This window comes from Sciurus vulgaris (assembly GCF_902686455.1).
Source record: "Sciurus vulgaris genome assembly, chromosome: 3".
Taxonomy (NCBI): Eukaryota; Metazoa; Chordata; class Mammalia; order Rodentia; family Sciuridae; genus Sciurus; species Sciurus vulgaris.
Genome location: NC_136463.1, coordinates 62,352,976 through 62,365,271, shown reverse-complemented (window position 1 = coordinate 62,365,271; position 12,296 = coordinate 62,352,976). Strand labels below are relative to the sequence as shown.

At 40.3% G+C, this 12,296-nt stretch overlaps 1 pseudogene across 1 annotated transcript; it reads left to right on the top strand.

Moving 5' to 3' along the window:
* Positions 1–1,262: 1,262 nt before the first annotated feature.
* LOC306658001 (olfactory receptor 3A10-like) lies at positions 1,263–3,778 on the top strand (annotated as a pseudogene). Its single transcript has 2 exons — positions 1,263–1,296; positions 2,977–3,778. The product of its transcript is annotated as an olfactory receptor 3A10-like (transcript).
* The last annotated feature ends 8,518 nt before the right edge of the window (positions 3,779–12,296 follow it).

Genomic DNA, 12,296 nt, shown 5'->3' with positions numbered 1-12,296 from the left:
GGCCCCACCAACTAATGTTTCCACCACCTCCCACTAGTGTCATCAAAAGATTAATCCACTGATGAGGTTGGAGTCCCCATGATCCAGTCACCCCACAAAGCCCCACCTCTGAACATCACTGCACTGGGAACCAAGTCTTCAAGCACGAGCCTCTGGGGACAATCCAGATCCAAATTATAACAGAGACACTCCCAAAAAGGCAAATCCATAGGGACAGAAGTGAGATAAGAGGTTGCCCACAGACTAAGGTGTGAAGAGGAGACTGATGGCAAAGGGCCACCAGGGGCCTGAAGGGAATCCCTGAAATATTCTCCGTATTGATAGAGATACTATATCCACAACTGAATATTTTCTCAAACCCATAAAACTTTGTACTTACATTTATACCTTAATCAAACTAACTTTAAAAAATTATTATCTTTAAAAAATGTGCAAAATAAATGAGAAAAAATGTACCTGAATCCGTTATTATATGGGGATCATCATGAACTCCAAACATGAACCCTCTCTCTGGACTTGGCAAGTCATCAGAGCTCTTTGGATTGGCAACTTTTTCAGATCTGCAATCTGGTGACTATAGCTTTCCTCCTGTTTGGAAATACTAGGAGGCTGGAGTAATGCTTCTTTAGGAGCCCAAAATACTAGGCAGATAAGAGAAATCCTCAAGGACTGAGGTTGTCTGTCTCTGTCTTCTTGTGCAGTCTCTGGGGAAGTTTGGTGTAGGGCCTCTCAAAGCTAATTAGCTCTGGAGTAGAGAGAACATGGGGACAGATTCTCTGGGTCTCTGCCTCATTCCCTTCATAAGCCTTTTGGAGACAGGCCACCTTGGGTGGGCTTGGCACTCACTGCCCCTGAGAACCACCACCCAGGTGCCCAGCTCACTCACAGGAAGGTGAGGGACCCACGGGCCTGTGAGTGCTCCAGCCTTCCTATCATCCATGACTTCATGTGACCTCTTCCCGGCCTATAGGAGAATAAAGGACTGAGTGATATCGAATTCCAGAGTTGGTATTGAATTATAATGATGAGGTTCTCACACTGAGTCACTGAAAGGGAAGAGAAAAATGAACATATATACCTAGCCTACTATTCATAACCTGGCAAGGGCCCTGGCACTCAGCAGGAATTGGCTGAAAATGAATAAGCCCTCTTTTCAGAACAAGCTTTGACATATGTGACCTTAGTCAAATTAATTTTTGGATCTTGACTTTTCTCATCCATCTGGCAATAGATAGCCAATAGTTTTTGTAGAAAAGGAGAGGATGGATGTGTTGGGAATGCAGAGACTCTCCTCTGGTAACCTATTAGCATAATCTATGCTTTGTGTTTTGTGCTACTGATTCTGAATGGCTCTCTCATGATTCAGGACAAACTACTTCTCTTAATGCTTCTTGTCCCTTTCCATATATGATTCAGGTTACTGTTGTCTGTGATGTAACAAGAGGGCAAGCTCCAGTAAAGATTGGACTGCGTAAGGAAAACCACTTTGAGAAGTTGGCATGATGAGATGGGTTGAGAATTGAGAGTTGGAATTTTGATGTATGCAGGGGGACAGTGTTCTTGAAAAAAAAAAAAGCTAGTGGTGGAGCAAAGGTGGCCCAGCATATGCAAGAATCCAGAAGAAGGAGCCCTTCAAGACCCTTCCCCAGTCATACCTGGGATCACTCCTCAATCATTCAGGTAGGTACCCAGACACATGTGATGGAGTGGAAACCACCTCAATACTCTCTGGGACTTCAGTTCTTCTCTTTTCCCTTGGAAGAGTTCCTGATTCCTCCTCCCTAACATGCATGCACAAAATCATCTGTTTTCCTGGTGACATTTATTAGGAACACATTCTTCCAGTTTCTCAGTCCAAGAACTCTGAAATAATCATTGCACCTTTTCTTCCTCTCACATCTCATGCCCAGTTGTTAGTTTTATCATCAAAATATATCCAGAATACTATGATATTGAACAAGTAAGTATCAAATGGAAGGATGAAAGAATAAGGTCTTAACTTCTGTTAATATTTTTAGACATCCTAATACCTAAAACTTCAGAAGTTCCATTTTTTGTTATACACAATGTCATTAATGTCATTAATAAACCCTTAATAGCAAGAATGTCTGAGTAATATAGAATTGAAGTATAGGCTACGAGTCAGCTAGTGCCAGGTTTGAGACACAGTTCTGTCTAGAGTTTGATGACCTTAGCATCCTTATTAAACCTCTCTAGATCTCAGTGTCCTGGTTACATGGAAATCCTAGTAATTAATCCATAAAGTTTTATAAGAATTTAATAAAATGAAGTGTTTACGCTCAGAGTATACACCTTAAAATATTCATATTTTTCCTAAATCCCCCTGTTTCCTGCTCCTCTTTTTCCTTAATCTTTTTCATGTCTCTTGATTTCAAGGGGGCCCTGTCCTCCTTCTCTTCTACTTTATATTGCTATTCTCCCTAAGGTATGTGCTTTCTAGAACCTCATTATTTTATCAATTTGTTGATCTAGTCATAGGTGCACATTCATCACCAGACAGTGATGTGGTCTCAAGAGCTGTTAAAATACTGAAGGTTTTCTATACTGTGTTGGTAATGGCCACAGTCTTGGCTCCCTGGAATGGTTCCCTTTACCCCTGGTTCTTCCCTGGGATTCCCTGGATCTCTCTCTAAACTGGCAGCTAAAGGACTAATGTCTGGCAGAGTGGGGCTTTTGGGAACCTGGCCAACAGTCTAGGCTGGTATCCATTCTGATAGTAGACATTCTGGCCACAGCCCTCCACCATCTAGTAGACAGAGATTATGTGCCTACTGTGTGTCATTCTCCACCCTTGGCAGGTCTGAGTCTCCCCCTCTTAGTACAGCTCTCAGCAGAGGCCTAGGGAGCCTGGCGCCTGGGGAAACAGGACAGCTGTCACTGAGGTTCATCCTTCTTGGACTGAGACATAGAAGACTGCAACCCATTCTTTTTGTCATTTTTTCTTTGCCCATGTAGTCACAGTTGGGGGCAACTTTAGCATCCTGGCTACATTTGTGGAGCCCAAACTGCACACCCCCATGTACTACTTCCTGGGAATCTGTCTCTGCTGGACATTGGGTGCATCACTGTCACTGTTCCTGGTGTGTCTCCTGGCTCCCTAGTGCCTGCATTTCACAACTCTTCTTTTTCCACCTTCTGGCTGGTGTGGACTGTCACCTCTTGACAGCCATGGTCTGTGACCACTACCTGGCCATCTGCTGGCCCCTCACCTACAGCACCTGCATGAGCTGTGAAGTCCAGGGTGCCTTAGTGGGCATTTGCTGCTGCACAGTCTCCTTCATTGATGCTCTGACTCACACATTGGCTGTGTCTGTGCTTGACTTTTGTGGTCCTAATGTGGTCAACCACTTCTACTGTCACCTCCCTCCCCTTTCCAGTTCACCTGATTCAGCATCTACCTCAATGGGTAGCTACTGTTTGTGGGAGCCACTTTTATGGAGGTGATTCCCATGATCCTTATCTCAGTATCCTATGCCCACATTGCTGCTGCAGCACTATGGATCCACTCAGCTGAGGGGAGAAGGAAGGCATTCTTCACATGTGGACCCACCTCACTGTGGTCTGTATCACTTACTGAACTGGCTTCTTCAGTTACACACACCTGGGTTCCATCTCAGCCTCAGATAAGGACAAGGGGATTGGCACTCTCAGTACTATCCTCAATCCCATGCTGAGCCCTGTCATCTATAGTCTCCAGAACCCTGACATGCAGGGTACCCTGAAGAGCGTGCTGATGGGGAACAGGCCCCAGGCATGAGCTGGAAAGGGGTATCAATATCAATATATCACTTCCTCCTTGAACACCCACCTAACTTGCTTATGCTGAAGGCCTGGGTGTGGGCAGGGGAAATCTTCAGGGTTGGGTCTAATGGATCAGGTAGATTTGGATTGAGAATAAAGGCTAAAGAACTTAGGTAAAAAAATATCTAAGTTTCTGATAGAAAATGGACTAAAGGGAGAAAATTATAATGTGGCTTAGGAAATGGAAGATGACGTATTTGTATGTATTTTTTAAAAAATTTAATGACTGCTCAACTGACATATTAAAATGTTAATAAAAAGAAAAATGCTTGTCCCCATTTTTAGACAAATATTATTTGGTCTTTTCAAAAGATCCATCTTTAAGAAATAACTCTAGGATTGTGATGTAAATTAGGGTTTGACATATACTCTAGGAGCAGAGTGTTGGTACCTGTCCAAGCATTCTGCCAACACCTTCTTCAGGACAGGATCATCAGACACCTATTCCCAAAACCACTTTTCCCTTCCTGACTAACTCATGGGTAGGCAGAACACACTTACATGCCAGTGTATGAACTGATTCTCAAGACCCTCCTCCAAAAGCAAGAGAATGTTTCATTATGTCAGGTGTGTAAGGCCCTCCATCTTTTCTTCCTGGACCCTGCAACTGAATTTTTATCTCCCAACCACAGCCTCTTTCAGGTGACTATGTGACCCTTTGATTGGAGTCACTGAACTTAATCTTCTCTGTGGCTCACATGGCATGACAATGTCAAAATTATTTCTGTATTTCTTGCAGCTTCTTTTCTCTCTTCATCTGGGTCACAAGCTCCTTCAGGGCAGATTCCATGTCTTATGTTATACCATGTCCTTCAAACACCCAGCAGAGAGTCGAGTAGATAGATAGTCCATGTTCCAGCAGTCTTGTGGATTAACTGATACTAGGAAGCATGAACTGTGAGAAGAAACTTATCTTCTGTCAGAGGTCAGTGAACTGCTAGAGGTTTTCAAGACACCCTAAAAGACCCAATACTGAGATAATATAGAGATATAAAGGGATTTTTTTTAAAAGAAGTTTTTTGGATGCAGCAAAATAATCATTGTATTTGACATAATAGGGAGAAGTTTTGCTGACTACATAAACTTCATTATCAGTTCTTAAAATTAAGAAAAACTGCGCTAAAGCTAAAACTGAAAAAGTGTCTCTTGCAAATAACCAGAAAAAACAGCACTTAGTTGGCAAAAGCTTAGCACAGACCATCAGAATAGGAAATCTTATTGCATCCAAAGTCTGGGGGCACATATTAGAGATATGGGATAGTGATAATAAATAAATGATCATAAGTTATGCAAAAGTGTTTACTTTCTTTAATTCTTGTTCTAAAGTGAATGGTTTCTAACTCTGCTATGAATATATGAGTAATTTGTGTTTCACATAATAAATTTAAATAAAAAGCATAGTTTTGTTTAAAAAAGAAGAACTTCATTATTGACCTGAAAAGATATTTGGCAGATATTGTTAAATTTAGAAAGTGATGGTGATGTGACATCTGGATGGGGTGAAGAACTTCCGATGAATATCCTCCAATTGCAGGTCGTGGTTCCCTCTGTGGAGGGGAATAGAACTGGAGGGCACTGGGAAATGGAGAAGGACTATTGAATTTTATCCCATTTATCTGATATTATTTGAAGTTTTTCACCAAGTTCTATAATTCAGAAAAAGTAATTGAATTTTTAAAAGTGTTAATGGTGGGGCTGGGGTTGTGGCTCAGTGGTAGAAGGCTCACCTAGCATGTGTGAGGCCCTGGGTTCGATTCTCAGCACCACAGTATAATATAGTATTGTGTCCATCTACAACTAAAAACACCACCTCCCCACACACATACACAAGTTGTGAATGGTGAAAGTGTGGGAAGGGGTAGAGTGAGTGACAGGTGGTGTTTTTTCTTCAGCCTTTAAAGTGTCTGGTGTCATCCTCACTTTGGAGAAAACTAGTACGTTGACCTCTCCATCCTGTACAAGGCCATATGTCCACTTTCCCAGGATTCAGCAGCCTGGAAAACACAAAAAGTGATTATCTTGTCCATCTATTCACTCCTGAATTAAGAGCTAAACCCACTGTCCCTGTCCTTAAGAGACTATTCCCAGTGCACCTTCTGGCCTTTCCCTATGTCCTGGCCCTAAAAACTGAAATCTCATGCTCCACACCACACCAAACCTCATCTGGCACCATCCTCAACATCTATTGTCTCTAGCACCCCTGCCCTACTGCCTTGTTTTGACTCTATCTATAATTTCAGTTGAAGATAGTGACCAACCTTGGTTGAGATCCATGTTTGCCCTTTGTGAACATAGGTTCACAGACTCCTGGACTGAAAGCAGTATTTTAGTACACCAGTCCCAACTTCAGATGATTGTATCCAGAGGAACACATTCCAGCTGTTATAATTCCTCAACACACCTGTGACCTTTTGAGGCCACCCATGACCCACCTGTGAAGTTAAGCATTCACATGTGTCTACCTGGAGATGTGTCTACACATCACAACCATTCTACCTCCCACATCCTACATTCCCTTCCAGCCTACACCCAGAGCCTTACCATGTGTCCAGCACAGAGAAAAGCACTTCTGGGACTCAGGAGAACCTAGCACTAGGGCGCTTTCTATTACTATTCTAACAGCACATAACGGTAGTTAAAAAGCACTTTAAAATCTACGTTCTCATTTGGATTTTGCAACAGCACAGTTAATGTCATCCACAGTGACAACCAGGGCCAGGATTAGACAGTCATAAAGCCAGGTTTTAAAAAATCCTCATTTCACAGATAAAAAGGTAGACAGGCTAGGTGATTTGCCAGCGTGTGTGAAGTTAGAAAGTAGAGCAACCTCCAAGTAGTGGCTTCTAGGCCAGCATTTTTACCTTTATTCCCTGTCTTTAGAAAATAACTGAATGATTCAAGATTCACAAAGTGATACTAATTTTGGGTGGAACTAGTCTCAGATAGACAAAAGGTAGTAAAGCTGAATGAAGAAAGTCATAAAGAAAGTCATAGAACACATGGAGACTCTAGTTCTAATCCAGGTCTAAAGCACCTTAGCTTATGTGAGTTCTTGAAGCCTCAATTCCTCTATGTGTAAAATTAGTCTCTTCCAAGAATTTCAGACTTTTTTATTTATCTACTACATGGTAAATGCTCAGACTCACACAGGATGCCAGGGGATAGAGGGAGATAAGTGACTCTGCGCAAGTAAATGGATAGTTCTCGCCAATAAAGTTGAGAACAGGTACATAGACCCATCAAAATCACCACCACAGATCTCTGATGGATAGACCTGGTTCTTGGGCATCAGCAACTGAACAGATGCCCAAATTGGATGTGGTGGCAGTGGGCCAGGAAGAGATGTGAAGACCTGAGAGGCAGCAATATATGAAAATGGAAGGAAGTGAGCTTGAGAAGGAGCCTTGGAACATCACCCAGAAAATATTTAACTTTGTTGTTAGAGTTTGTGTTTGTGGAATCTGGGTCAACAAAGATAGCAGGGCCCTAATGGAGCTCAGACATTTATTTGGTAGTTAAGGGTGCTTGTCCAGGCCTGTATATCAGGAAGGGCAATTATGATCCCACATCTTCTATATGGCAGGGCAAGCTGGGAGGCTGAGGCCTTTGCTGCATCAAGCACCCAGTAAGGCATCACTGGGTGAGGAGTAGTGAAGCTGGGTCCCAGGCTAACACCACCATGTGACATCAGACCAGTTGGCTCTGCAGGCTCCAGTTTTTTTCATCTACGAAATAAATATCTGAGGATTAAATGACTTAAGCTTCAGAATTATTGAATTGATGTTAGGTATAGTGTAGCTGTTGAAATTCCATTGGATTTTTAGTTGAAGGAGTTACCATATTCCTAGAATCTGTGCTCACTCTCTCTCAAATAAGGGGCAGAGCATGGATTCACCCACCCAAGTCCACTAAATAATAACCACTCCAATCCTCTGGCCAGTGCTACGGGCCTTGCACATACTTGACTGCACTTTCATGAAAGAACTAGTGAAGGGCTCAGACCTACAGAGTACCATGTCTCCCCTACACAATGGAATTAATCTTGAGTCCCAGACTCCTCAGTATATTTTGGTGTATCAGACTAATCAGTAAACTTTGTTAACTTCCCCAGCTCCACGGGGCCTCAGGAGGCTCTCCTCCAGCAACTATTTCCATTGAGACAGCCAAGGCCAGGACTGGGGACTGAAGTTCTTGTGAGTTCCATAAACGGAATCCTCTAATTAGCTCCCAAATGAGAGTTTAGGATAAAGAAGCTAGGGGATAAGGTAAGCCCAAGGATTTACAGATTGTCTTCTGCTAATAAGACCAGCAGGGAGGCCCTTAGAAAAGAATAACTTTCTTTTTGGTACTTAGTCTGAAAGGACCTGGGACCCTGGAGAGTGGAGGAGGCCAATTAACAATGGGTGGTATCAGTAGTGTCATTATCAAGGCTTATAGCCAAGTCAGGAGGGGAAGGAAAAGGTGTTCAAAAAGAGAAGCCCAGGGCTGAGCCTGCCTCCTGCAAACAGGAGTCAGCTGTTCCTTCTTTTTCTGTCTGGTTGTTGGTATTTTCATTCTTGTTCTCTCTGCATGCCCCACAGCTTTCCTGTTCTCCTGCTTTTCTTTCTATCACAAGCTCTTTGCTTTTTTGAGTCCATATTAATAAATCCATCTGCTTCATAGTTTGCAATGACTGTCCTTTTATAACCACATCCTGATTTCTTGATCAAACCCCTATCTTTATTTTTTTTAATTTTTTATAAATTTATTTACTTATACATAGCAGTAGAATGCACTTTGACACATCATATAAATAAATTATAACTTTTCATTCTTCTGGATGTACATGATGTAGAATCACACAAGTTGTATAGTTTATATGCATATAGGGTAATAATGTTCGATTTATTCTATTGTCCTTCCTACCCACAAACCCCCCCCCTCCCTTCACTCCACTCTGCCTAATCCAAAGTACCTTCTTTCTTCCCTAGTGCCCACCCTCTTATTGTGAACTAGCATCTGCAAAGCAGAGAAAACATTTGGCCTTTTGATTTTGGGGGTTGGCTTATTTCACTTAGCATAATATTCTCCAGCTCCATCCATTTACCAGCAAATGCCATAAATTCATTCTTCTTTAAGGCTGAATAATATTTCATTGTTATATATACCAAATTTTCTTTCTTTTTTTAAATTGTAAACAAATGGGATACATGTTGTTTCTCTGTTTGTACATGGAGTAAAGGCATACCATTTGTGTAATCATAAATTTACATAGGGTAATGTTGTTTGAGTATTCTGTTATTTTTCCCTTCCCCCCACCCCTCCCACCCCTCTTTGTCCCTCTATACAGTCCTTCCTTCCTACATTCTTGCCCCTCTCCCTAACCCTAACTCTAACCCTAACACTAACCCCTCCCACCTCCCTTATGTGTCATCATTCTTTATATCAGCGAGATCATTCATCCTTTGGTTTTTTGAGATTGGCTTATCTCACTTAGCATGATATTCTCCAATTTCATCCATTTGCCTGCAAATGCCATAATTTTATCATTCTTTATCGCTGAGTAGTATTCCATTGTGTGTGTGTGTGTGTGTGTGTGTGTGTGTGTATATATATATATATATATATATATATATATATATATATACACCACAGTTTCACACCCCCTATCGTATCCTTTGGGTGGTTTCCGAGTTTTCCATTATCAAGAGCCATTCTTTGATAGGCCTTTTCCACATTTCCTAGAATTTTCAACACTTTATAAATTTGACTTCAACTAGAAAGATTGTATCATTTGACTTTCCTACCAACTCAGCGTGAGAAGGCCACTTCCTACTAATCCTAATCACCCTAGATATTATCATTCAAACAATATGATGTGATACTTGAATCACGATTTCCCTTACTATTTTAGTTTGCACTCTTTGTGGAATGAGGCTGAGATTTCCCTCATATATTAATGCAAATTTTGACATTATGTCCTAAATGCCCCAAATGTTTCCTATGAAACTCTTTTAAATTGGTAATGGTGTTTAGATAGTTTATATAGTAGGATATATAAATATTTACTTTATGACTTCTGTCTTCCCTGTCACCCTTGAAATTATTTTCCTCATTTTTAAGTTTATAAAAACTATCACCTATTTTATCCTACTTCTGTTGACTTTAATTTTATACATTTCAATATTTTATATTTTTTTCTATCCAAATTCATTTTAATATACATGATGTGATGTAGGATTACACCTTTATATATTTTTTAACTCTGTAGCTTGTGTCCCCAAAATTGTTCCCAATAATTTGGAAGTGTTATCTTTAACAAATTACACACACACACACACACACACACACACACACACACACACACACACAGATAACGTGTTAGTCAGATTTTTGTTGCTGTGACCAAAATATAGAAATGTCTATAGAAATGGTCTTAAAGGAAGAAAGATTTATAGCTTTAATTTTGGCTCACAGTTTCAGAAGTTTTATTCCATAGTCAGTTGGCTCCATTGTTTGAGTCTTATGTGAGGCAGAACATGATGGTGGATGGGTGTGGACAAAGGGAAACCTCCTCATCTCTGGCATCCAGGAAGGGGGAACAGGGACAGATATAGTTCCCCAAGGGCATGACCCAGTGACCTACTTCCTCCAGCTAGGACCCTCCTTACAGTAGTCCATTCAGCTATTAGTGGGATTCAATCACTTCCCCAAAGGCCTCACCTCTGAACACTGTTTCATGGGGGAACCAAGCCTTCGACACAAGAGCCTTTGGAGACATTCCAGATCCAAACCATAACACATACATTAGTTGGTGACTGAGCCTCATATTCTGTTCCACCATTCTGTGTTGGTGCTACAGTTGTTGCCAGCACTGCAGCCTCAGCTTCTTAAAGTTGGTTGCTTGCTTTTCTGGGAAGGAGCTCTGATTCTCCTCTCAACCTTCTTGATTAGTCTCACATGTTTTCTCTTCCAGTTTAACTAAAGATAGCAGCATTTTTCCAAATGGGATTTTCTCCCATGGAGATTTTACTCAGTTCTATGTTAAACTTATTGATTGATCTGGGAGAATTGATAGCTTCACAATATTGAATCTTTTCTGATAGGAATGTATAATAAGTATTATTTCTAGAGAAGAGTTTTGTAGACTTCTAAAACCCAGAGATTTTCCCTTTTTATGAAGTTTATTTGCTTAATATGTAACAGGTTTTTTTTTACTAATCATGAAGTGAACATGTTTTTTGAAGGAACATTTTAATGTTAGATATGAATATTTTAGATTTGATGATATTGCTAATTTTATCTATCATCATCAGGAAGTGGAATCTTTGTCTCCATTTGGAAACATCAGTGTCCATTTCACCATACCACCACAAGTATTTTATTATGTTAAATCATTCGCAATTTGAGAGGCAAAACAATTTTGCTTAGTTTTTCCAGCTTACTATTGAAGCTGAGTATTTTTTCCTGTTAAACCATATTTGAATTTTTGCCTATTGTAACTTGCCATTATGAGTCTGGCTTTTTTTATGTTTTTATATTTATTTATTTATGCATTTATTATTTTTGGTACAGAATTGAACTCAGGGGCACTTAATCCCTGAGTCATATCCTCAGTCCTTTTAGTTTTATTTTGAGACAAGAGTCTTGCTAAGTTGCTTAGGGAGGGCCTCACTAAGTTGCTCCGGCTGGCCTTGCCAATCCTCCTGCCTCAGACTCCCAAGTCACGGGATTACAGGTGTGCATCACCACACCTGCTTATTCTTGGCTTATTTATGTTTCAAGATCTGTGTTTCTTTGTATTTCTATTAGATCTTTAGAGGGTAATATATTAACATTTTCATATTTTCTGCAAATATTTCCCTAAGTTCATTGTTTGCCTTTTAACTTGGGTAACTTCCCATGCCTTTAAAAAACATATTTAAGTGTTTTATGCAGTCAGATTTATTGATCTTTTCCCTATGGTGCTTCTATTCTTATGTACCTACAATGTTAATCCAACCTGCATTTTATTTTGATGCATTTATAACATATGTATCTAACAGAATTTTTCCCCAAGGTAAACAATTCTCTTGACACAACTTACTGCATATTTCATTCCTTACCTCATTCCCAAGTGATTTGTGATGTTTAATTTATTCATATATTAAATTATTATAAATCCAAAAGTATGTGTATAGCCTGGCTTCCATTCCATCAATTTTCTATTTCTAAATCAGTTGCACAGTAACAACAACCACTCTCATTAAATTCCTTTTATATCACCAGCTAAAAACTAAGCTTTTATACATACCATCATCATTTAATCCTTGTAACCAAATTCTATTTGGCAAATGTTACAATTTTACTTAGAGATGAAAGGGGCTGCGGGGTTGGGGGGTGGGAAATTCTGACAAGAGAACACAGTCTCACATTTTCTTCATTGTTTTGCAATTTGTTTGAAGGTAAACTACCCAGCTTCTCTCCATCCCCCAAATTTATTTTATGCACCCAAG